Below are 26,097 nucleotides of genomic sequence, written 5' to 3'. Positions count from 1 at the left end.
AATAACCGAAATTTTTATATTCAAAATATCTTTAGAGAAAAGATTTCTTATATAAATTTTATAATAAAAAAAAAAAAAAAAAAAAACGAAGGGTTAAATTATTTTTAACAAATTTACGATGATAATATACAATTATGAAAACAAAACAACCAGTTTAGTTCACCTGACTGAAATAACGATGAGTTGAAAAAATTGAGGGATAGCTTGAAAAGTGATGTAAAACCCAAAAGGGGCAAAAATAACAAGAAGAGATAATTTATATTCGCATCTTATTTCATAAGATTTTCATCCAGGGAAAATGTGAACAAGTTAATTATAATGAAAATAAAAGCAGTACACGATGTTTACTTTCAGTCTTTTAAAGACGAATGAATTTCAGTAAAGCAGTTATTCTCAACCTATTTTAGCTGTACGAACCCAAAAAGTACAAAGAATACATAATGAATATTACGCGACCCCCAACCACAACTCAATGAAACCTAGTTAAAATGATTTAACCGCGTTGATAACGTCGGGTATTAATATGCACGTATAAAGCGTACAAACATGAGATGTAAAGGTTTCAACTTGATGTGGACGTGCTTTGTAATTTGGTCTGCTTGGATAATGTTCGATGTGACAGCGTCATGTTTGAACGTGCATATGATACGTTTGAACACGTCAACTCTCAGCAAGATAAAAGAGGCGTAAGGGATTGCATAACGTCAGATTAGTTTGAATGCGAAGCGAGCTCTGGTGCCTTTATCTTTCTTTCTTTTTCCTGTTTACCCTCCAGGAATTACCGTTCAGGGATTACTGAGGATGATATTGTATAAGTATAAATGAAGTGTAGTCTTGTAGTCTCAGTCCGACCATTCCTGAGATGGGTGGTTAATTGAAAATCCCAACCATCAAAGAACAACGGTATTCACGATCTAGTATTCAAATCCGTTAAAAAAGTAACTGCCTTTACCAGGATTTGAACGCTGGAACTCTAGATTTCAAATCGGCTGATTTGGGAAGACGCGTTCACCACTAGACAAACTCGGTGGGTCCTGGTGCCTTTATCTAAGTTTTTAAAAGTGTATTTTTATTTAAAATAATAATTGAGGTTGCGGTTTCTTAGTGGGCGGTCAAACGGCGTAACTGAATTTCTTTCATTACATTGTTATGCAAAATGCATAAATTTGTGAAAAAAACGAAGTGAGACATCTACATTCGGCGAATCGATTGGTAAAATGACAAGATTGACAATTAGAGTTATTTCAATTATGTTTTACCTCACTGAATGGAAAGTCACAGTGCGTTGTTTGCTTTTAAGTCCTCTCCGATGAAAGAATGAAACCGTCAAAATTAATTCGACGCTTGAAAACTAAACTAAACAAAATCAAACCTTTTTAATTTTTCAAAAGAAAATTTACCTACTTTGAGAAATCAACAACACGCTTCTATTTGTAAATTCACAGATGTGGCAAACATTTCTCAGTTATGTTTTACGAGATAAGAATGTGATAGGGAAAGAATGATTAAAGAAAATATGTTGTTTTATAAACCAATACTTGATCGTGCAACACGACAACGTCTTTTTGATGTTTTTTATGAAGCTACTGAAAACTATAACGTAGATTGAACAAGATGTATTGCAGTATGCAGTGATGATGCAAAGGTGATAATAGAAAAGAACAGTGGAATTCTGAAAAAATTAAAAGATCGTATTATAGCAAGGACAGAATGGACGCACTGCTTTCTTCACAGATATGCTCTTGCCACAAAAAATAAGCCGGAAAATTACAAATTCTTTGTAAAGCTGTAAAAATAGTTAATTTTATTAAAAGTCTACTGTTACAAAATTGGTTGATTGCTTAACTACGCGATGAAACGGGCGAAAAGAAAAAAATCTCCACTTTTCCACACAGAAGTCAGATGGTTATCGCGGAGGAAAGTGTTAACCCGGCTATTGGAATTACGGGATGAATTAATAATAATTTCCCAGGATAAACAAAGGCCAACCCTATTGTTTTCAAAGAATAAGTGTATGTTGTTGTCGGGTTACTTAGCCGATGGATTTTTGCATATAAACGAGTTGAACGTGAATTTACAAGAACGTGATAAAAACATTTTATTAATGACAGACAAAGTTCATGTGCTTTCATTAAGAAGCTTGATACCCGGATTATTCGTCTTTAAAGCACAGATTTTGATATGTTTCCAATCATTTCCGATTATACTGAGAAAAATTTGGATGAAGAAGACGCTATTATTAGTTTGGATAGCATCAACATGCATTTGCCGTGACCTAAAAATTCAGTTGAAGTTTTCCCTGAAGATAAAAAACCATTTCTTGAGGGGATTCGTACTGAATCCATTTAGTGAAAACGTTGTGCAGAAGCGAAGTTACCGGCTGAGATTCACGACCGGCTCATCGAAATTTCTGCCGATACACGTTACGACTAAGTACGTAAAATGGGAATTGCCGTAACGTTACAATTCACATCTGAAGATTTTGATACGTTTTAGCTTGCTCGTCGAAGCGAATATGAAAATTTAGTTACAGAAGCGTTGAAAATATTAATCCTTTTCGCCACGTCTTACCTCTGTGAAAATGATTTTTCGTCTATGATGCGCTAAAAACTAAAGATAGGAATCGTCTTTTATCACTTGAAAACAACTTATTTTTGTGTGTTTCTAATACAGACCCGCGCACGGTAAAACTTTTGAAACGCATGAAAAAAAAACGTATATATCTCATTAATTAATTTTGTTTACTCGTGAACATGTAAATGTAAGTAAAATGTTGATAACGAATGATTTTTTCCTCATAATAAAATTACTGCATTATTGTTTACGTAGAAAGTTGTACGCTAATTTCGCGACCCCCTTTTCATATTACCGCTAGCCTCGTGGAGGTCGCGACCGCCAGGTAGAAAAACGCTGCAATATAGAAATGAAGTTGCACAAATTAACGAAAAGTAAATAAGTCCTGGATTTGTTTACTATTATTACAAAGCAAGTTAATAATAATAAGCTTTTCTATTATCATCAAAAAGTTATAAATAAAGCGATTAACAAAGAACGCATTTGTGAAATTTTAAACCCGGTTAGCGCTGGTCTACAAGGACAAAGTATTTATTTAGTTATACTCATAACTTTTTATTAAATTATAAAAAATAAAATTTAATGAAGGATTTATTATTTTGATAAAAAACCCAACATAGTTTTAAAAAAATTATTTGTTCTATCATAATTTTTCACCAAAAAAAGGTACTTTCTTTACAACAGGTAAATATGAGATACAGTTTCGAAAAAAAAATTCTGTTTAGACGTTCTATTTTTACTTTTTCCGTGAATATACTGTGTAGCCAGAACAGCTGAGTTAAAGGGGTGTAAATATAGTAATCATTTCAAAAATGGGGTATCGGGTTTTTTGCAAATCTTTACGTTTTAGAGTCAAAATAGATCAATACCAAAAAACATATATACGTATTCGCGTACATATGTGTGTCGCACTGCTTTTGGGCCTACATTTCTGGATTGACCACACCAATTTTCTTTAAATTTGGTTAACATATATGGGACATGATGATATTAATTTTTTTTTCAAAATTCATTAAGGGATGGAAAGATTTCGCGAAAAAACCAATTCCGATTTTCTTCAGAGGCTTTTTAAAGAAAACTTTATTAAATCGAATTCGTTACCACCAATGCATATGTAAATTATTCAATTTTTTTTTGAACTCGATTGCCCATCTCTTAAAACTGAAATATATGATTTTTGTTCTTTTGCTCTATCTCCCTTCGCTTTAAAATGTTTTTAAAATCCTTTGAAAGTGTATTCTTCATATATAGAGGTATCAAGAAATGTAATTATTTAATAATTATGTAATAATTCTTTAAAATTATAGACGTTGGGCCTAAAATGCAGAACGTTTTTTGGCATTTTTTCCTATCTTAGTGTTTGTTGAAGGGGTGTTAAATTTAGAGAAAAACTTTACTTAAGCAAATTATTAATCTAATATGAATACTTTTACATATAGGTTAATGTTTTATATAATATTTATAATATTATTATGTTATAAAAAAAAAATTACAAATATATTAATAATTATTACATATACAAATAATTACATGTAATAAATAATACCAGGTTACAGAGTCAGAGATAAGATGTCAACAGCACACTGCAGAGATACCAAAGCATTTGTGCGCAGTCTAGTGTGTAATTTTAAATGTACCGTCTTGAACAGTGTGCACACTGTGTGTAGTCTTGTGTACTCTCAGGCCAACCACTCCTGAGACGTGTGGTTAATTGAAATCCAACCACCGAAGAACACCGGTATCCACAGTCTAGTATTCAAATCCACTTAAAGCAATTGCCTTTAAGATTTCTTAAATCAGCTGATTTTGCGACGATGAGTTTAACCACTACAATAAACCGGCGAGTAAATATAATGTAATAAAAGCTATTCAAGGCATTGTATGACTTGACGGGCAAAGCTGGGAAAGTAATACTTTGCAAGCTTTTTCTTCAAATAAACATAAAGAAATTAACATTATTATAGGTTACCCCCATTAAAGAAAAAAATAAAGATGAAACAAAAGTAAAGTAAACGTTATTACAAAAAGTACAATTCAATGGGCATAATGTATGCGCTTGAAAATGACAAAAAAAGTGAATTTATTCTTTACCAATGGTATTTATTTTTATTTGTAATATTTTAGTGAAGTATCATTTCTTATTTTTTAAATTAAAATCTTAAATATTTCTACTAAACATATAAATGAAGAAAGAAATAAACCGCGATCAGTACAAAAAATGAAAAATTTCAAAAAACTTCTGAATGCGAATCACCATTACAAAATTACGAGACCGTAAATGTTTATTACATAAACAAATCTTATATATAAATGCGAAATTTTATCTTTGTTTGCAACTGCATCATGGGAGAAGCAACCGACCGAATACTTTAAAATTTTCAGAATACATCCTGTTATCCCAGGGAACCATAGATCGAGGCCTTAACAACTTTAGAGGTGAAGTTGTGGATTAAAGAAACAAAACTTTATTCTATTATAACTCTGTTATGATGGCAACAGAAATACAATGAAGTAAAATAACTAATTCATTTTTATTTAATGAATATCTGTGAAGTATTTAATATTCACATTACTAAGGTAACTACTAGTTTTTCTTTTGTAATTTAGTTTTTTCTTCAAATAATTGTAACGTCTGCATACTTCATTTGTCTTTTCTTTTTCTCTTCTCTTTTTTTATATGTTTCCTTTCATTATTCATTTCTTTCTTCTTCATTCCATGAGGATAACGAATGCGTCCGGGGTCCAGGGTCGGAGCCCTAATCGGCTGATATGTGTGTGTGTGTATATATATATATATATATATATATATATATATATATAAATAAAATGTAATATGTAAATTTGTATGTATATACAAAAATAAATGTAAATAAATGAAAATTAAAAAGAATTAATACGCATTCCACAGATTTTAATTAAAAAGAACTTCACAAAAAGAACAGAAAAAAATGTGATATCAAACTTTTTACTTACTTTAAAGTTTTACTTTTATTTTCCAAAGGTTAAATAAAACAAAGGAATATCACAACTACTTACACTAATAAGAAAATATTTTTAACATTCCAAAAATAAACGGAAAAGAATGAATGATTGCAATAAATCAGTTGTTTGCTACGTTTGCCCTCGATTCGAATATAACAAATTTCGAATAACAATATTATCGAATATTTTGTAGGATTTAAAAACAATTAATAAAATAAATTAAAGCATTTATTTAAATTCAAGAGCGAACAAAGTAACTAAGGTGGAAAAAAGAGCCTCGTAGATTTCCTTCAAAGAGAATAATTTTTCAATATTAATATTATAAAATATAAAATTATTTAATAATTTACATAAAAAGTCATATATTGACGCCAGATTAGCACGTAAATATTACACTCGATTCACTTAAAAAAGGCATCTTCTGTGAAATCATTAATTTAAAAAAAATGAATATTGATTAATAAAACGTTTATCAGTCGTCTCGAATGAAAAGTACTTTTAATTCTGAAATTAGAGTAAATCATTATTTTACTCGTGGGTTTATTTTTATTTTAAGAAGCTAAAATAACGGAGAATTAAATAATATTCATTATTCATCAGAAATGAATTTATCTCATTTCTATCACCTTCCATCCGGGATCTGGGTAAACGGTTTTTAATTTGGTTAGACTTTCACATACTATAAAATTCCGGTATTTTGTGTGCTTATACGTACAGAAGCCCCGCACCAGTAACATGATTTCTCAGGAAAACGTAATATTTATCACAACATATCTATTTAAGGTAACAAACTCAAAATCGTTGTAAGTAAAAGTGCTACTTCCGTTTGGATAAAAATCCTCAAGAAATTTGCAAACTGAATGAGTATCGATTGACTAGAGAATGTCCCGAAAATTCCTAAGCGTGAGATTGGTTCATCTCCTATTCCGGATTAGGCTGTATTTTTTCAGAAACCAATCGATTCCTTTATCCTTGGTCCCTTCTTTTTTCGGAGGGGTAGGTCTGATATAGCTAAATCCATCCTGATAATTTTGATCGAGGAAATATGTTTCATATATTTTTATTTGAAGTGCCGATTCAGTTATTCAACCCCTCCTCATGATTCTTCCTAAAATATAAAATATCATAATCCAAACTTAAGTTCGAAATTTTGATCGGAGAAATAAGTTAACACAACCTAATGCTAAGATACATAATATCTAGTTTAGGATAAGTGTAGTATCCTAAACGCAGAAAAAGATACAAAACATACGAAATTGCAAAAAAATACGAATTTTAATTCTGCATTCAAAATACCGCACGCTTACAATGACCAAAAGAACAGCAAGATAAAAAGGAAAAAAGTAAAAATAGATCCCGCTAAAGTAGTACATAAAATTAGAAAAGTATATAAGCAAGTATGAGTATAGAGAATTTTCTTGATAGTGCCTCTATTTTCCGCAGCGCTAAACGCAAATTATATACATTAAACTAGAAAAATATTACAAAATTTTTTTAGCAATAGAAATTGATGAAAAGGAAAAGATATAAAAAGGTAATTTTATTTTTCTTGTCTCTAGGTGTGTATGTCAAAATGTGTATAAATTTGTTCTTAAATAATTTAGAAAGAAATTAAGACTTGAGTTCAGTAAATACTGTAGTACTTTCTCTTGTAAAACACAAAAAAGTTTCAATATAACAGCTTGAACTGAGAACGCTGTTGCACGTTTGGTACCTTAACCAAAACGGTTGTAAGTTGTAAAGCACGATATATACAAGTCCAGTGACTTGTATCTTTTTCAATATAAGAAGTAATCCAAAGTCAACAAAATAAAGAAAGTGAGGAGTGAAGCGGTTTTCCATCGCTTTCTTTTCTATAAAAAAAAAATACCGCACTACGTCGGTGCACCAAGCCTAACGAATTACAGAATATACCCAGATCTAAAGTTTACACCTTCATTTAATTTATCACACGAATTTTCTGAATATCATTACTTTCAGAGAAAGTAGGCCTGATTTTTACTTTATATGAAGCAAAGCCATAAGAAAAAAGACTGGGACAGGTAATGCGTTTCTTGTTGAGAAACAATAAGTTGTATGTATTCTTTCTTCACAGAGATCAAAATTAATTACACCGCTTGTTAGTCTTAAAAATACAAAATTGCGGTGAAAGTTTTTCAATGATACGATCAATACATTTAAAATATTATTGTATTTAAGATTAATTTACCAAACAATTTTGAAACTTAGCGTGAAAATGCGATACATTTTTTATCGTGAAAAATAACCAATAACATTTCTCTTAAAACGCAGAGGCGAGTACTTTGATTACAGTAGAATAATTTTGGATGAAATTTTACATTCGCAAAAAGCATTTAAACACAAACAACTGCAATTTCTGTATTTTCATACCTTAATAAAAATAACCTAACGCTATTACAAGTAATTTAATTAAATTTCTTTCATTGTACGCCTACAAATACAAACCTCAACTTTATTTACAAAACAAAATAATGTGCAACAATAATCTCGAGGCACAATCTAGAATAATTTTATGGAGACATGTACAAATAGCCGGTGTAATTATACTTTACGTAAAACTTTAATTACTTTTTGCATTCATATGTTCAAATCTGTAGGCCAGTTTTCATTTTTAAGTTTAATAAAGATAATCTTTATGTAACCGCTATGAATGAATTCATTCAAACAGCCGGACAACTAAACAGAACTACACAAGTCCGTTTTATATCTTTGTCGATGAGGTTAGGGTCAAGAAATACCATTATAATAAAAACTATAAAAAATGGAGTATTTTTTACTGATGAAAATGTGTTTTATTATTGTTTTAATTCTAAAAATTGAAAAATACCACCCTTTTGACTACTTTTTAATCTAAACTGAATGACTATTAGCCCGTAACGGATCAACAAAAATACGTCATTAATTGTTAGATAATGAAATTACTAAACTTTTCTCATTACCTTCGTCCAATTTCAGTTTTTTTAAATATATAACAAACGGAAAAGATATAGCGTTAATAATATACGTAAAAAGAACTAGCACCTATGTAATCAGTTTCTTTTTACTATATATATATTAGTCTATTTTTAACATTATTATTTCCTCGAAAAACAAAACATGAAAACAGTTTGGAAGTCGGTCTTGTCCAACATGTATATTACATCACGTTAATTGAATTCCAACAACCAAATATGTAGTAATTCCATAACCTCGTTCAATATATACAGAATAAAAAATATTATTAATAATTTCGTGCTAAGAGGAATAATTTTAAATGGCGCCAGTTCTGGCGTGTAATTGAATCATTCGTAAGGTTACGTTATTTTATGATTTGTGTGTGTGTGTATATATATATATATATATATATATATATATAAAAATTAAATTCAATACATAAATTGGATAAAAATTAGTAGCTGGCGCAATTATTATATAACATGCAAAAGTATGAAAATAACAAGAATACATCCATTCTTATTCTACGTAATAAAAAATCGAAGAGGCATCTTGTTAATCTGTAATGTTCACACACAAACAGCGCATACTATATACTTTAGTGCATGATATAACGTCATTATAACTAGTCAATTTCATATTTAATGTAAGATTTAAAAAAAAAAACTGATGTGGACACCACATGACTTCCTTGTACGCCCATTAAATTACATATACACATTTTTAAAAGTACATAAAATTTTATTTCAGTAATAAATTCTGTTTTTTTCCATATTTTTTTTCTAATCGTTATTACGGAAGTATTATTTATTGTATTTTTTTTTACAATCACGGGTTAAAAATTATTAATCAATATATTTAAAATTAAAAAAAAAATTAAAAGTCGAATTCGAATCGATGTACCTTCCCCTTGTAAGAACAAAATATTTCATTAATTAAACTTTATTTGGATATAACTCTGGAACCAATGAAAATAAGTTACTACTTATGATATATCTTTGAAAAGCTCTCAATGGAGGTTGTTACAGCAGTTAAAAAAAAGTCCAAAATCCAAACATTTTGGGCTTTTTTGGACATTTTTGGTCAAGTCGATTGCAATCAAAAGGGGAGGTGCACAACTAGATGTTACAGCAATCCTAAATCCAAAATTTCAACATCCTACAGCTAATCGTTTTTGAGTTATGCAAAATACATACGAACGCATAATACGTACGTACAGATGTCATGCCCAAACTACTCAAAATGGATTCAGGGATGGTCAAAATGGATATTTCCGTTGAAATCTGAAAACCTTTACTACGTACAAGGAAGAAAAATGTTACGTTGTTACACTACACATATAGTAGTTACAATAATTTGAATTTATAATTTATAAAAAAAACAGTAAGTTATTACAGATTTGTAAATAGAATTTAATTAGGTATAAATTAAAATAATCTAATGCACTTACAACGATGCAACATAACACACCGTAATAATATTTTGATTTAATATAAAATAAAGTGATCAGACAAGAACGATAATACAGAAAATTAATGAAAAGTGATAATTATGAAGAAAAACTTCAAAAAAGAAAACGAAACTATAATTACACCGCACAAAGACAACTGATAACTTACTAATTATTGTAAACACGATTTTTTTCAGAAAACCAAAATTAAGATGAGTAAAAAATATTTAATTTTTTTTTTTTTACTTTTTAGCAACTTATTTCTCTGAAATGAATTGTAGTTTTATTTTTTAAAAATTGAACAACAAAATTCTGCTCCTACGACAAAAAAAAAACTGTTCGGAAGAAACACAAAAAAGATATAACTAGGTCTTAATAAAAATTAAAAATGAATCCAGAAATAATCAATGTAAACCGTATACTACCGAGCGTCAGAATCTCAGAATGTAGTAATTTTTTTTTTCAAGTTATCCGATTAATTTTTGCCTGAAAATCCTTTCAATACATTTTTAAATCAAAATAACTTTACGTAACATATATAATTATTCTTTAACAATCAAATATCTAATAATGATAACCGAAAAAAATTTTTTTTATCGTCTTTATACTCATAATAATTTTTCCTTTAAAAAAAATTCCACTGCTTTACCTTTAATCTTAAAGAAGAATCAACCAAACCGACGTTAAATTATGCTTAATTTGAACGATATGAAAGTGATGACGGATACACCTTGTGTAGCTTTCTTGATTTAGATCCCGTAACTAGTAGCGTTGCTTGTTCGTATAATTAGTTTAATAGCTTATTACATATATGAATCGTCCGATGTTAGTTAACTGGAATCCATTATCAGAAGCCCCGGTAATAATATCGAGGAATCGTTAAGGGATAAAACATAACAGGTTCGAACTCTCAACTTTTAACAAAGGAAGGCTACAGTTAACGTTTCCGTCATTCTGACATAAAGTCGAAAATAAAGTTTCACGATATACGGGTAATAATCTTTTTCTTTTGTTTGAAGTCGTTAAAATATATATATATATATATATATATATATTTTTTTTAATTTATATAATATATCCTAAGGTTCGAGTGGGGTAAAATATGTTACGTATAGATGTGGGTAAAATGTATTGGCAAGTAGATTGTTATTTTATATTATCACTGTAATTATTACATACTGGTACACGTATAAATGTTTTTCTAGTAGTAGTAACTTATTTCAAATTACAATAAACAATTCTACTCGTATAGAGCCTGACAAGGGGATCAAATTAAGTAACATTAAAATAAAACCAAAAAAAAACGATAAAATAACGTCACGTTGCGAAGCACGGTTACAATGCTAAATAAGACACTTAAAGGAAAGTTTTTTTAAGGAAAAAAGGAAATATATACACTAAAGTAAAGGACATGACAATAAAAAGAAAAGTATAGAACGATGAGGATTTTACGCAAGGAAAATAAAATTAAACGATAACATAATTTTGTATTTTTCATTCCCTACCTCACCCCCAACCATCACCCGACAGAAAAAAAAATATATATATATATAGGAAAGGAACTCTGTTGGCATTTCAATACTTACAGATCATAATTATATGTATGTGTAAAGAAAGAAAAAAACATATAAAAGGGAAATTTTGTGTAACTAACCCAAACTCCAAATCAGAATCAGTCAACCGATGTTGATCAAACATTACTATTATTATTATAATAATAAACTTAACAGAGAAAAACCACCCGCTGATCACAGTTGGAGTTAAACGGCCACCATAGATACGATATTCAAGAACGTCTACTGATAAACCCAGACGATACTAAATAAAATGAATTTTATTTATTTCAAAATTAAAAAAAAAAACTTTTGTAAGCGCATAAGGTCTTAGCAATATAATAAACTATAATAAAGTAATATTCTACAATTTAGTGACTCCTATTTATCCAAAATCCGATTGATTGAAATACAATTAATCGATAATAGTTTAATTCGCATATAAGAAACACCCTGGCAATTAATCTAAGATAAGGATTATCAGAGCTGTAAGCACTCAGGCATTCACTTCATATAAAACAATGTACTATTCATTACTATATCTACATTCTAGTAAAAAAAAATTAAAAATTCTTTATTTTTAGAAATCGGCAAGAAACTAAAAAACAAACTTATCAAAATTTTGTACTTCAAAACTTTCAAATTAAAGGAGAAATTAAAAATCATTAGTTATTGATATTTTTTAAAAATATCCTACATATCAGTTCTATTAATTCAGTTTATTTATTTAAACTCCCTTTTTTTAAAGATCTACAAAAAATATTGCCTTTATTTTAAAAAAAAAAGGAACCAAAAAACTTTTCGTTCTCAAAAAAAATGTAGATCAGACATTTTCATCCTAATAAAGATATACGAAAAAGACGGTGTGCAAGTTAAACCGATTAAATTATGCGTAATTAAGTTTAAGTACGTACATTTAATTAATATACAAACACGATAACGTTTTTCTTTATCAAAATCGTTCTTACATTTTAATTTTTACATAAAGAATATGTTAACGAAAATTATTCGACCAATTCTCCTAAAAATTAGCTTTAAAACATCAAAACATCAGATTCATTACGCCATAGCAATTAAATACTGAGCAGTTATTAAGAAAAAAAAACCTGTCTGCGTAGACCGTGATAATTTTATAAAAATGTTTTCAATTTAAGTTACCTCGAAGAAAATTACATGGTGTCCCGTTGGAAATACCCAATTTTGATTTAACTCTATCTCTCAAAATATTATATAAATCGACAAAAAACAAAAATTAAATTAAAGCCTGTCTTATCAATATATCACATGACTTCCACATGCGCCCCACCAGTCACCCGAAGAATATCCAGCCGATAAGAGATTTATTGCAATGTTCGTTGAAGCATTTCAACGAAATCTGTGATGGTTGAAACGGCATTCCAAACGCTCTCACGCAGCTCATGGATGATTGCTACTTTTGTCGTATAAGCCCTATCTTTGATATAACCCCAGAAGAGAAAACTCATAGGAATTATGTCTGGTGATCTGGGCGGCCAGGGAACTGAACTACCTCTTTCAACCCAGCTACCGGGAAACGTGTCATCCAGCCTTTTCCTTACGTCAAGAAGCCAGTGCGGGGAAGCCCCATCTTTCTGAAAATGATATTAGAATGCCTACGCTCAATTTGTGGGAACGCAAACCGCTATAACGTGTCAAGATATGAAATGCCCGTTACAGTACCTTCGGCGAAGAAGGGTTCTAAAAATAGGAAGTTGCAAATGAAACACTCTGTACTACTAATGGAGTACCTAGAGAAACTTCCATAAAAACAATGATCGAAGTTTGGGAAGAAAGAGATGGAAATAATTTTGTGTAACTTTATTGAAAAATTGGATAAAATTTAATATATATAGATATGTAAAATTGAATTAATGGCTTTTTCTTAAGACAGCAAATCAAAACTGTTTCGAACACACGAAAAGCGGTAATGATAAAAAACACGTGCAAGAAAAGCGGGTTTAAGTACACGCGCGCGTGACTGTATGTACGTAATGATGTATATAAGGCATTAGTTATAATAATTTTTTTTTTAATGCATAATACCGAAATAAAATGCACTGAAAATTAACAAATTTTATCAACTTCCGAATTTTATGAATCGGAAACCCCCTAAAAAACTACCAGCAACTTACTAACCTTTAATTTGTATTTTGTCTAATTTAATGCAATCTTTTCTTAAGTTTTACATCTATTGGTTATACTTAAAAATAGGATAAGCCTACAATAACCTTAACCGTTTAAAACAACTTTTCAAGAAATGCAAACACGAGAAACTTAGCGGTAAAAATAAAAAAAAGAAATACAGAGAAACGGTATGAGATTGTGGTGCAGAGAGTGAGCTAAATAAAAGAATAAAAAATAAAAATTAGATTAAGTTTCGAAATAATTTTCTTTAAATTTTACATTAGGCTATACCCGTACACGACTATGATGCAACAACCCAATAACCAAGCCATCATAAAAAATGACAACTATTTTCACATCATAAAAGTAGAAAGAAACAAAGTATTATTTAAAATATCCTTAAGACAAATGGAAAAACTTATAAGGGGTCATTAAAGGAACTTGTCTACAAAATAAAAAGTAAATTTTCGAAATCAGTCCAATTCATGAAGAATAATACTTTAACGTACTAAAGTAAGAAAAAATAATTAGATGCACGCCGAACAGAGACCGTTCAAAAAAAAAAAAGGAAATATTACAGAACTGATATTCTTCAGAAAAGAAATTCAGATCGGAATTGAAAAATTGAAAACCCGGCGTTATAGATTAAATGAAAATACTAAATAAATAAATGGTATTACTAACGGTTAAAAAAAAACCCTAAACGTATCAAATTCTCAGTCTGTATCGTAAAAATATTAACTGGATACAGGCCAATTTAAAATAAAACTTAAAAAAAGCTTTAAATTCATTTAATATTCGTGAACAACCTTTAGTCATTTCCGGTTAATAAAATGCTATCATTAGAAATCACAAACATGATTTTTCAATTAATGTTATTCTATTATTAATAATTTATCAGGAAAACTTTGGATTCTAAATCGATTGTAATCAGAATTTTATCCGGTCTAAAATAATGCCGGTTTACCCGATTTAATTGTTTCTTTCATTTTTTAAAAACAAAATTATTATTATTACTATACACATAAGAGTTCAATACATTTTCACATAGCCATTACCTACATTCGTTGAGGAATATCAAAGAACCATCATGGTTAATAAAATGTCCATAAGCTTCAGTCACTGGTTTCAAAGCACTTCTCCAGTGCTTTGAAACTCCAGCGGCTCTCCGCCCCTCAAAACCAGATTGAAGGAAGAACGGTGGAAATTTTTCAACAACCAAAATAATTTTTATTACCAATTTCTAAAAATTCACTTCTTTCAGGAAAAAAATAAAGCTAAACATAATTTCAAAATTCTATCCGACCAAAAATATATAAATACGTAAATGAAATACTACTACGATAGCACTTGCATGAGCGATTGAATATTTTAGGCTAGAAACAAAGTTACATTAAAAGTAATAAATACCGTGTAACAGTTCATCAGCTTCTTAATTATGTACGTTTTAAGACTTTGCGTGGTAAATTTAAACTAACGTTCAGAATTTTCGATATTTTAGGTGAAGAGGGCCCAATTATTGTTTAAATTCCTGAAATCTGTCAGAATGTTGTAACGATCGATTTTGGTTAAGTGAATTTTCCTACGCCGTAAACATACATACGAGAGGTTTTATTTCTAAAGTAAATAGTTTCATCGTAAAAAAAAATTATTCTGAAAACTTTATAAATATTTTTTATTACTCTTAAACTATATACCTTATACTACTTCTCTATGTAATCACCACATGAATTACGACATTTATCGTAGCGATACACCGGCTTCAATATATACTCGTCGTATTCTTCTGCCGCCAGTGCATTTGGCCGCTGAGATTAACAGCACTTTTAAGTTCATCGTCCACTCGCGAATCGCTTACCGCTGAAAAATTCTTTCAATTTCCCAAACAAATGGTAATCAGAAGGAGCTAAGTGTGGACTATACGGTGGGTGACCTTAAATTTCCTATCCAAATGTTCTTATAAATCACGAGTCGCACCCGCAACATGTGGACGTGCATTAACGTGCAGCAGGACGACGTTGTCGGTCAGCCGTTCACGTCGTCGATTTTGAATGGCGAGCCGAATCTTAGGTAGAGTTTCGCAGTAGGCTTCTGTATTTATAGTCATTCCACGCGGCATGAAATCAATTAGCAGTATGCAAACCGATCCGAAAAGACTGCGGCCATCAGTTTGCGTCCAAACGGCTGCGGCTTGACCTTTATCGGTTTGGTTGGCGATTGAGGATGACGCCATTCTCTCTTGACTGCCGTTTTCTCTTTGCCGTGTAATACGATATCCATGTTTCATCGCATCGGTCATACTAGCGCCATCTCTGTGTCAGGCCGAAAACTTTTCGAACGGCATTAGTATGCCGTTCTACGCATGCATTTTTACTAATGGTTTTCTTAATTTGTTTTACAATATTGGATTACACCGATTACTGATGATTAATTAAAAATGAATGGTTCCTTTATAAACCCGACTTGTTTCGTAGTTAATTGTTTTTCATGATTTCATTACATTTGATTAGTAAATTATTTTCTGAAATTTGCTTTTTATGTAATTAATCTGTAATTAATTACTATGTAAAACATGTATATTAAAATAAAAAAGGAAGTTGGATAAATATTCTTGTTTCATCCCACGAAGAAAAATTAATCGCCGTTTAATTAACTGCGGGAAAACAAATAAATTTTTTCCCTTCTTATCTTTATCTTTTGTTGTAATTCTTATCTGATGTAATAATGGAGATAATAATTCCGTCTATTTTATTTGGTTAAAACTTATTGATATATAATAGTTATCAATTTTTTTGACTGATAAAAAAAAAAAAATAAGAAATAAGCTTGAATAAGAGATAGTGATAAATGCGCCGAGAGCGAAATTTATTACGATAGAGCAAAATCTGTTGTTGCAATTGGTGAGTTTTATTTACGCCTTATGATTAGTTACAAAACAGGGGATTCTGATTGGTTAGAATCTCTGCATTATCAGTTCCTTTCAAAGCTATGATCGGTGTAAAATATGCTGTTTACGATCAATGAATCTTATTCGTGCTTGTGATTTGTTAAAAAATTACGATATTCTTCTGATCGGTTAGTTATCGACGACAACTGATTTTTGTGATAAATCAACAGTGGACTATAAGGAAGAGTTCAATGGTCGGGGGCGGTGAACCTGAAGTGGAATATGTGATATGTTAGGACATACGTGTGATATCCTTTATAGGAGATATCAATACGCTGTAGCGTTGGGTATTTGTTATTTACACAAGCTATTACCTTTTTCCGCATGTATTTTTTTAAAAAAAACCGGTTAAAATATACTTGCGTTCCAAAATTATGATTTACTGTGAAAAGATACCTTTTCTGAAAATGTTAAAAAGACTGAAAGGTAAGCGATTTTATTTAATAGTAAAATATTACACTAATTTATTTCAGATTATGCCTATCAGAATATACCGACCGATTTGAATATGCGTTTGTTTTGAATATAAAAGATGGAAATATAAAGAGGAATATAGCAGATTTTAATTTTCCCACAAAATTGATTAGAATTGTTGCTCAATTTAACATAAAATACTCTATCATTTCATTGTGTAAAATCCGCAAATTTTATGTTCTGCTATTGAACTAGTCTATCGACCAACTTCTCTTTCTAGTGAACGATAAATTAAACACGCATACGGGCTGTTATGTTTTTCGGCTCATAAAACGCAACAGTGAAAGTGACAATAGATTTGTAAAATTTCATCCCCGATTTCCGTAATAAATTCTATATTGTTTCGTGTTTAATGAATATTGCTGATTTTTTTTTAAAAGTATATAAAAATTAAATTGCTATCGCGTTACTTCAAGAAATTATGTTTCTTTTTTGCGCCTAATAAAAGTACTAAAACGTTTTTTTAATAATTCAATAATACCAAATCAATATGGAAAAAAGTAATATAATAAAAAGTACGGGTAATTTAATAGGCGTACAAGGAAGTCATTTGGTGTCTACGTCAAATTTTTGTTGTTATTTTTGAATGATACTATGTTGGTAAGAGACGACGAATTTAAATCAATAAATTATAACATTTAATCGATAAATTAAAATGAATTTTAATTAAATTTATTTTTTAATTTTAATGAATTTTAATCGGTAAATTATGTGCCTGATTACCATGAATCTGAATAATAGATATCCAGAAAGAAAAATATATACATGTATAATAAAAAAGATTCATTAATATGAAATAAGATACAAGAGAGAAAACCAAACGGTAAATTTATAATGCACATATGAGAATATAGTTGTAACGTTTAGAATAAATACCAATCAACAAGAAGACAGACAGAATGATATGTGTGGTGGAAGGAAACGGCAAGTTGTAACGAACAACTGTGTGCAGTACTACAGTATGTGGTGTATTTTCCACTAAAATACGCAGAGCAGGCAACACTAGACTAGCGATAGTTTAACATAGGTTTTCACTGATGCCGTTATCTGCACTAAACAGATACAAAACGTCACTGTTTCATTCAATAGCTCGTTTAAACAAAGACAGTAACAAACACACATACTCCCGCCCCACACACACACCCGACTCTTCTATATTACATACTAATATATATTACATTAACGATGAACAGAACACTTTTTTTCAACTAAATATCAATTTTAAAAAAATCCCTTTCGGCATGTCGGAAGGCGGAGGTAGATTTTAGCGGTGCTATAGGGGATAAAAACGATTTCCATCTTAAAGTAAAGAAAAACTTCAAATTTACTTAATACGACAATGATTGCACGTAAAAATAGTTTCACATGTTTAGCACACGACAAGCCCCATTTTCTAACAATTCCAATAAAGTTTGGACATCCCTTGTAAGTAAGGGTTGGTCATATCAAAAATTGTTTCAGACAAAGGTTTTAGGTAATGTTTACAGGACTAACGACCACTTTAAACCGATTCGATACTGTGCCTATTAAGAAAGACATGATATTTGTCTACGAAACCCCATTTATCCCGTTCCCTGGGCGAATAGTTGGCGATATAAAAAAACGTTACTGATCCAAGTTTTAGGCCTTTATCCAAAGTATAGTACGAACTTTGGACGAAATCGATATTTTACTTAATAAGAAAGTTATAGCGATATTTTGTTTTTTCGAAGAAGCCTTCCTCATTTCCACCTCCACGGTCGTCCCATTAACGAACTCGACCGAGATTTTGGGTCATTATATTTTATGTATCAATTTGAAAGTGACTGGCTCAAAATTACGGCAGTTATCGTGTCCATAAGAAAGTGAAATATATATATAAACATTTGAACTGACTGTAGTTTTGGGGTCTGGGAAATATGAAACGCGAAGATATGTCGAAATTTTCCGGAAGTCGATTCATGATACCCATTGCAATAGCTAGCTTTCTTATGAACTCTACCAACAAATTAATAATGACTTTATTTTTTAGTAACTTCAGGAAAAAATTCCGGTAACTATGTTGTTGAACTTTCCTGGCATTTGAACTTAAAATCTAATCCCACACTTAATAAAAAAAAAAAAATTAGTTTTATCCTTATACATTTATTTTATTTTACTTGCACATTGTGTTTTTAACTGAAGTAAAACTAAATTAATAAATCCTAGTATAATTATAAAACTTCAATCGATTTTTTAAAATTTACAAAAATGTTAATACGAATTCAAACTTACGTCCTGATTCACTGTAATTGTACTTCAAACCTTCTTAAATAAAAATATTCCGAACTGTTTAAATAAATTGAAAACCAACTTAATATTTAAGAAATTCTTTGTATTATAAACCGCTGTAATTAGGTCCCGTTAATAGATCTAAACATGGTGACACAACTTCTTTTTACTGTTTAGCCTCCGGGAATCGCAGTCAGATGTTTGGACATCTGACTGCGATTCCCGGAGGATGATATGTATGAGTGTAAGTTAAGTGTAGACTTGTGCTGTCTCAGGTCGACCATCGCTGAGATGTGTGGTTAATTGAAACCCAACCGCAAAGAACACAGGTATCCACGATCCAGTATTCATATCCGTATAAAAGAATCTGCCTTAACTACGATTTGAACGTTGGAACTCTCGACTTCAAAATCAGCTGATTTGCGAAGACGCGTTCACCACTAGACCAACCCGGTGGGGTAACACAACCTGGACAAACTTATATGTTTGATCATGGAGGCTTATATATGCCAAACGACTCGTGGATAATCTACCCTTTACAAGGAAGAATCTTTGCAAAGTAATTCTTATAGTAAGATTCTTCTGTAAAAGCACTTCACACGGGACTAGATATAGATTTAGTTTACATATCCTATGTTTTCACGCTTACACGCATCTAACACATATAATTATCAGCTTTTGCTAGATTACTTGCCGTAGAGAATGGAATGTCAGGTAACGAACGATCCGATGCGGCCGTCAAAGAGACTTAGTTAGTATCAAACGTAATGAACTTCATGGAGTGAGTTAACGCGTGTACGTTCCTTACAGATTTCGAAATTGTGCGCTTTATGAATGTTGGTGGTAAGCGCTGTAACGTAACGAGTGGGAGGTCGTTGTCGAAAATAAGATTCCTTACATTAAAGATACTTTATTGTTGTGGAAATCGGCAATGCGAGATAAAAGCCAAAAAGATGTTGCCCTTTGCTGTCTGCGTTTGGTGCACATCCGGTTGAGAACTCGAACGACATGATGCTTCCATATGTTCTTAATGAAGGATGGAGCAGAGGGAAAAATATGTTTTTCACTACTGAATAACTCCGATTGTTTTAGTTATAGAAAAAACCTTTTAATTAAATAATACATTTATAGCGTTTTTGAAATCAACATACCTTAATTAGGTATAATGTCAGTAAGATGCAATATGTCAGTAATATGTCTGACATATAATGTCAGTAAGATGAAGTCCTATTTGTCGGACACAAATTCGGAGGTTCTCCTAAAAGTTTTGCACGGCATTCTCCAACATTTCATTCGACACAGCTTCAATTTCTTGACGAATGAAGGAAACGTTCAGGTCTTCTTCCATTGTGTGAGGTTTGTTCACGTACGCTCTTGATTTCAGGTAAACTCACGAAAAGAAATTACAAATCGATATATCGGAAGCAGTGGCACCAACCTGTTGGAACCACATTTCTCTCATGTTCACCCGATGTCTTTCCAGTACTGGACGGAGTATGGTATTTCGATCTGGATCTACACCACGTGGTTCAACATTAAAATTTCGGCGGAAAAGACGTTGAACCGTAACCACAGAATCATAGTTTCTAAAGAAAAAAAAAACTCGACAGCAAACGCGCTTTGTTCTACGCTCCAACGCTCCATAACGAGTGAAACTGCATAGCCTGAGCTGTCCGCCAAAGGTCGCCGAAGACCAATACCGCCACTCACCTCTGAATACTAGCGGTTTAAAAAACATGCGTTTCCTCTGCTCCACCTTTATAATTGCCGGATAACGTAGCATTTGAGCTATACTGTTGATAGTTATCCGAGTGATCATGAACCCAAGCCGATTAATTATTTACTAATTTCTGATAACTGTGAAATATTCGTCTGTTTTTCAATAAGTTAAAAAATAATAACATTTCTATTAAATTTTACTATTTTTCAACTTTCCTGGGTAAAGATTTTGAGATGCCTAGATCAATACTATAAATACTTTATAGAATTTTCTAGCGGTTGTACAATGATTTATGTAGGCGCTATTATCTTTACTGAATCGTAAGGTTAGCGATCATAAACTGAATATACCTTTCACAATACTTCACATATAATTCTAAGCTTTTGAGACTGCTAACACACAAAGAAATACTACATTTCATTAGCTATCCGATGAACTGGACAACTAAACAATCGACTCTTGACAATTTATACTTTATATCCCTTCTACTCTTACGACCTCCCATCCAAGGTACCGCCTACTTACCAGTCAAAATCCAATTGGTTTTACCCATTTTCTACTTCTACTTGTCCTCTCAACAAACTTAACTTATTACTATACAGTTTGTACGTACGAATTAAATAAAATTATACAATAATATAACAAAACAAAACCGTATAACTTTTCACACACAACAAAAATTTACGTAGACATAAAATTATCACTTTATTATTTTAAAAATTGTAGTATTTTTATAATTCTTAAACTACTAATTTTCGTTAGTTTTTATCAATCAAAGATGGCTTCTACTCCTAGTTTGGTTAATTTGTTTGTTTTTTTTTCTTTTAAACTTTTTGCACTTTATATATTTTTTCTAGAAAAAATTATGTAAATGGTTTTGTTTATAATTCGTTATGCCACTGCAGTATTTTTGTTATTTAGTTTTTTTTCTTCAGAAATTAATAACCAGCCTTGGTTGTCCGTTCATTAAAAATGATATTTTCCCATAGTGATAAAAATATATAGAAAATAAATTTCTATTAAACAAATAAAATGTTTAAATCATTATACGAGGTGTGGCTATTAAATAACGAACCTAATGCTATAAAATATTTTATTTTAAATTTATACATATTTAGTTATTATCCCCTTCAATATACAACCTTCCTCCAGCCCTACAACGCACCGTGTGAATTTTCCATTGTTAGAAACAGTACCGGAAGTCTTCTTCTGTGAACTCTTTCATGACGCGTGCCGCTTTTCTTTCACAACTTCAAACGTCTGAAATCTTGTACCTTTTAATGTAGATTTGACCTTGGAGAACAGATAAAAGTCCCGTGGTGCCAAGTCAGGCGAATAAGGCGGATGGTCTAACACTGGGATGTTATACTTGCCTAGAAACGTCTTGACAGACAATGCAGTGTGATCTGGTGCGTTGTCCTGATGAAGAACCCGTGACTTGTTCTTCCACAATTCGGGTCGTTTTTTTTTTTAAATTTTTTCACGGAGTCGAGCAAGGACCTCAAGGTAGTAATGTTGGTTAATAATTTGACCTTCAGGAACTTAGTGATGATACACAATCCCATGAATATCGAAAAAACAATCATCATCGCTTTGAATTTTGATCACCATCTTTAATGTCCTTTCGGCCATCTTGAAAAAACTTAAACCGCTCAAAAACCCGCGCGCGTGATAAACATTCAGTCGGAATATACGTTTTTAATAAAAGATAAGTTTCAGTAGCGGTTTTTCCAAGTTTCGTGTGAAAATTTCACAATTCTTTGTACTAATAAAACACTTATAATTTTTTCGGCAAAACAAAAAAAAAACAGTTGTTATCCAAACGAAGGCCACGGCCAGACTAATATGTCTACAGAAACTGGAGTGGCAACAATCGAAAGAGAAGGCTTCACAATACATGGTGTCGGTAGTACAAATTTGGCGGATGCGCAGTTCTGTAGTAGCATTAGTATCGTTCTTTAACAGCCACAGCTCGTAAAACTCCATTTTTTACAGATAACGGAACAGAACGCAAGAATGGCGGGAGTTTCAATATTTCTCCCTACAGATCGCAGAGCCTGGGCAATGTCCCTTGCTGCTGTTTCTTTCTATTATCGGGCGGATTTCATCGGTTATTTAGTGGCGGTTATAGATTTTAAGTTTTATTTATGGACGGATTTGGTAATTTGCGTTCCTATCCGTATGGACCATCGTGAAATTTGTTTACCGGTTCTGACCGTGATAGACGAAGCTTTTGAGCCTAGTAATCCCGGCGTGATTCCCCTTCAGTCCATCCGCTGAAGTACTTTCGGTACCAGCACCTACGGGCTAGCAGGAGTGCGCCTACCGCAGCTCTAGTTATTTGGAGGGAGAAATGCGCCCCGATCTCCGGAGGGAGTCGCATATGCTGACTTAATGAAATTGTGGTCTCTTCGTGAGACGGTGTGGTGATGTCTAGCTTTTTATAGTTTTAACAAAATTTAATTGCGAAACGTCACTTTCGCGGCCGGAAGTTTTGGGCGGTTTCCATTTATAGGTTACGCAATATAGAGGCTCCTAAGCCTGGTCTGTCATTTTTTGACTCTCGTACCGCCTCTTCACGGTGGTTCATTTAATACGGCATGAGGCCGTTTTCTTATACCTTGTGGAGTACGGTTCTCTCAGCAGATGTTCCGGAGATGGCCGTGTTCGGAAACGGCCGCTCTCCCGAACAGTCTGCGTGCCTTACAGATAAGGATGTATTCTTCCGACCAGTATGGTAACTCAAATTGTCAAAGACAGAATGCTTTTTTTTTTTTAAGAAGATAAAAAACCGAATTATTCATGACATATAAAAATCACACCAAACACACAATGGCTTTATTACGAAAATCTTGTACACAGAAGACGACATGACGGTTAATAATACTGTTTTGATTTACATGATTTTCATGCTCAGAATATTTTTAACAGACTTCAAAAAAAAAGAAGTAGTTTGATTCTTAGATTTGTAGTTCCTTTACAAGTTTTTTCCCACAAAAGTGTATTTTTTATTAAAAAAAGAAGATATTTTTTCATTTTTTTTTAATGATAATCGCTTAGTACGGAATTATTAAAACGTAATGTTATTTAAAATATTTTCGCCCAAATATTCAAAAAGAAAATTAATCTCAAAACTTAGTATAAAAAAATTAATGCAGAACCAAGCATTCCAGAGCTTAGCTCACATCCGGTAGTAGTTTATACACTTTCTTTGAATTTATTTTCTTGCATTTATCGAGAGGTTTCTCGTTTTTGATTTTATTGAGAACGTCATTTTTCATTCAGGTTGTTTAGGCCTGAACATAATGAAAATACAAAATCAAACTAAAACCGTTAAATATAAAGAGTGTAAAAATAAAACGAAAACTGCTATGATTTTTTTGTAGATAATAAAGTATTTTTATAAAACTGTCCCAAAAAAAAGAGTGTAATGTTTTTAGGATACATGTTTGTCTGTATGTTTTTTCCATCGTAGCGACTCAATGGCCGAACCGATTTAGAAGAATGAGAAATCCTTACGTTTCCGGGAGTGTTAGGCTATATATATATATATATATATGTATGTATATTTATGGAGATTTGCCGGTTGAAGCACAAACTTAAATGAACTGAACTAATAAACTGTGAGCCTCTATCACTGTCTTAGCTGGATTTGAATTGAACGATTCAAATCAATCGAATGAATTACAAAAATAATAGAATTAAATTTCCGTTAAATAAAGAAAATAATATTAAATAAATTTAAAAAGTTTCTGTTTAATAATAATTCGTTACCCGTGGGGAATGCGTGCGAGGCTAGAGTGGTGAGGTGTTGCGAGCATCTCGTGCAAGGCTAGACTAATCTTGACCATCAACTCGTAACAAACGGGATCCTCCTGGGGCGCTGCTTTGGAAGATGCATTAGGGGTGCTCTTATAATATTTCTGCAAACAATCGTTTGATTTTCAAAATTCAAACAGGGTATTTGTTAGTAAGTTGAAGGCATATTTTTGCACGCACCAAGTACACTCACTCTTGATCTAACAGATCACGACGGTTATTCGGAAATGCTGTTATATCTTCACAAAAAATCTTCCGATTTTCAAAATTCAAACGGGGTATTTGCTAGTTAATACAAAATCACAATGGCACCAAACCAGAACAAAAGATAAATGTTTGACGGCAATGTTTTTTAATTTTTCATATTTATCTCTTCTTACAATACTTGTCAGGAAACCCTCAGGTTTACTTCGGTGAAATAGAAAAAAACTGTACCCAGAATTACAACAGATTAATCGGCTAATACAAAATAACAAGTTACTGTAAAAAAATTAAATCGATTAATCTACAGACTATTGTAGTAAAGAATTAAACGGTAGATCCCACACTAAAAAGCGGCAATCTCGCGACAAACGGGGCTGAAGTCATGACAATGAATAATAACACACACCTAACTAAACGGGAATTCTAGGCAACGACGGCGCCAGTCTGGTCACTGTAAAGAACTGCATCGCATTTTACATATATAATCAAGAATGCATAGAAATAGAGATTTTAAATCAGTATATAATAAAAAAACCTTACAATTAGGGGTAAAAGGCCTGTAAAATAAATAATCGTAAGGGTGCCCCCTCTTACGCTTTAAACGCTAATTTTTTTTTTTTTTAATTCTCCAACGAGATAGGTTTACTGTTACAAGATTCATAATCCGGCACTAATGAATAATAAATGTTCTTACAACGTGGAATAGCAAGCGTATTCACTACGCAGGGTGTAAACATATTACAAGCTTAAAAAATTCTTAATGCGCTGATGCGATTGTGACTTGCAATAATAGTAATGAAAAAGCACTCATGTGCTTCCAAATGTAAAATTTTAATTGAACTAAAACTTTAAATAATGATTAAAAAAATATATATATATATACATACATACATATACATTTTTAACGGCGAAAACCATGAGAAAATTAGCATACAAGCGTCGTTATTTGCAGTAATAAATATTATAATAATAATTGTCTTAATTACATTTAATGCAATTTGAATTGATTATGAAATTACAATGGAAA

General features: G+C 31.5%; 1 protein-coding gene across 2 annotated transcripts in view; it reads right to left on the bottom strand.

The window, feature by feature from the left end:
• Nucleotides 1-26,097, bottom strand: part of mnb (minibrain) — a 403,438-nt gene that overhangs the window by 139,338 nt on the left and 238,003 nt on the right. The gene's annotated exons all lie outside the window — the stretch shown is intronic.

The sequence above is a fragment of the Lycorma delicatula genome, chromosome 10 (genome assembly GCF_047948215.1).
Source record: "Lycorma delicatula isolate Av1 chromosome 10, ASM4794821v1, whole genome shotgun sequence".
Classification (NCBI taxonomy): Eukaryota; Metazoa; Arthropoda; class Insecta; order Hemiptera; family Fulgoridae; genus Lycorma; species Lycorma delicatula.
Note: the sequence above shows the minus strand (reverse complement) of the source record. Positions and strands in the feature narration are given on the sequence as shown.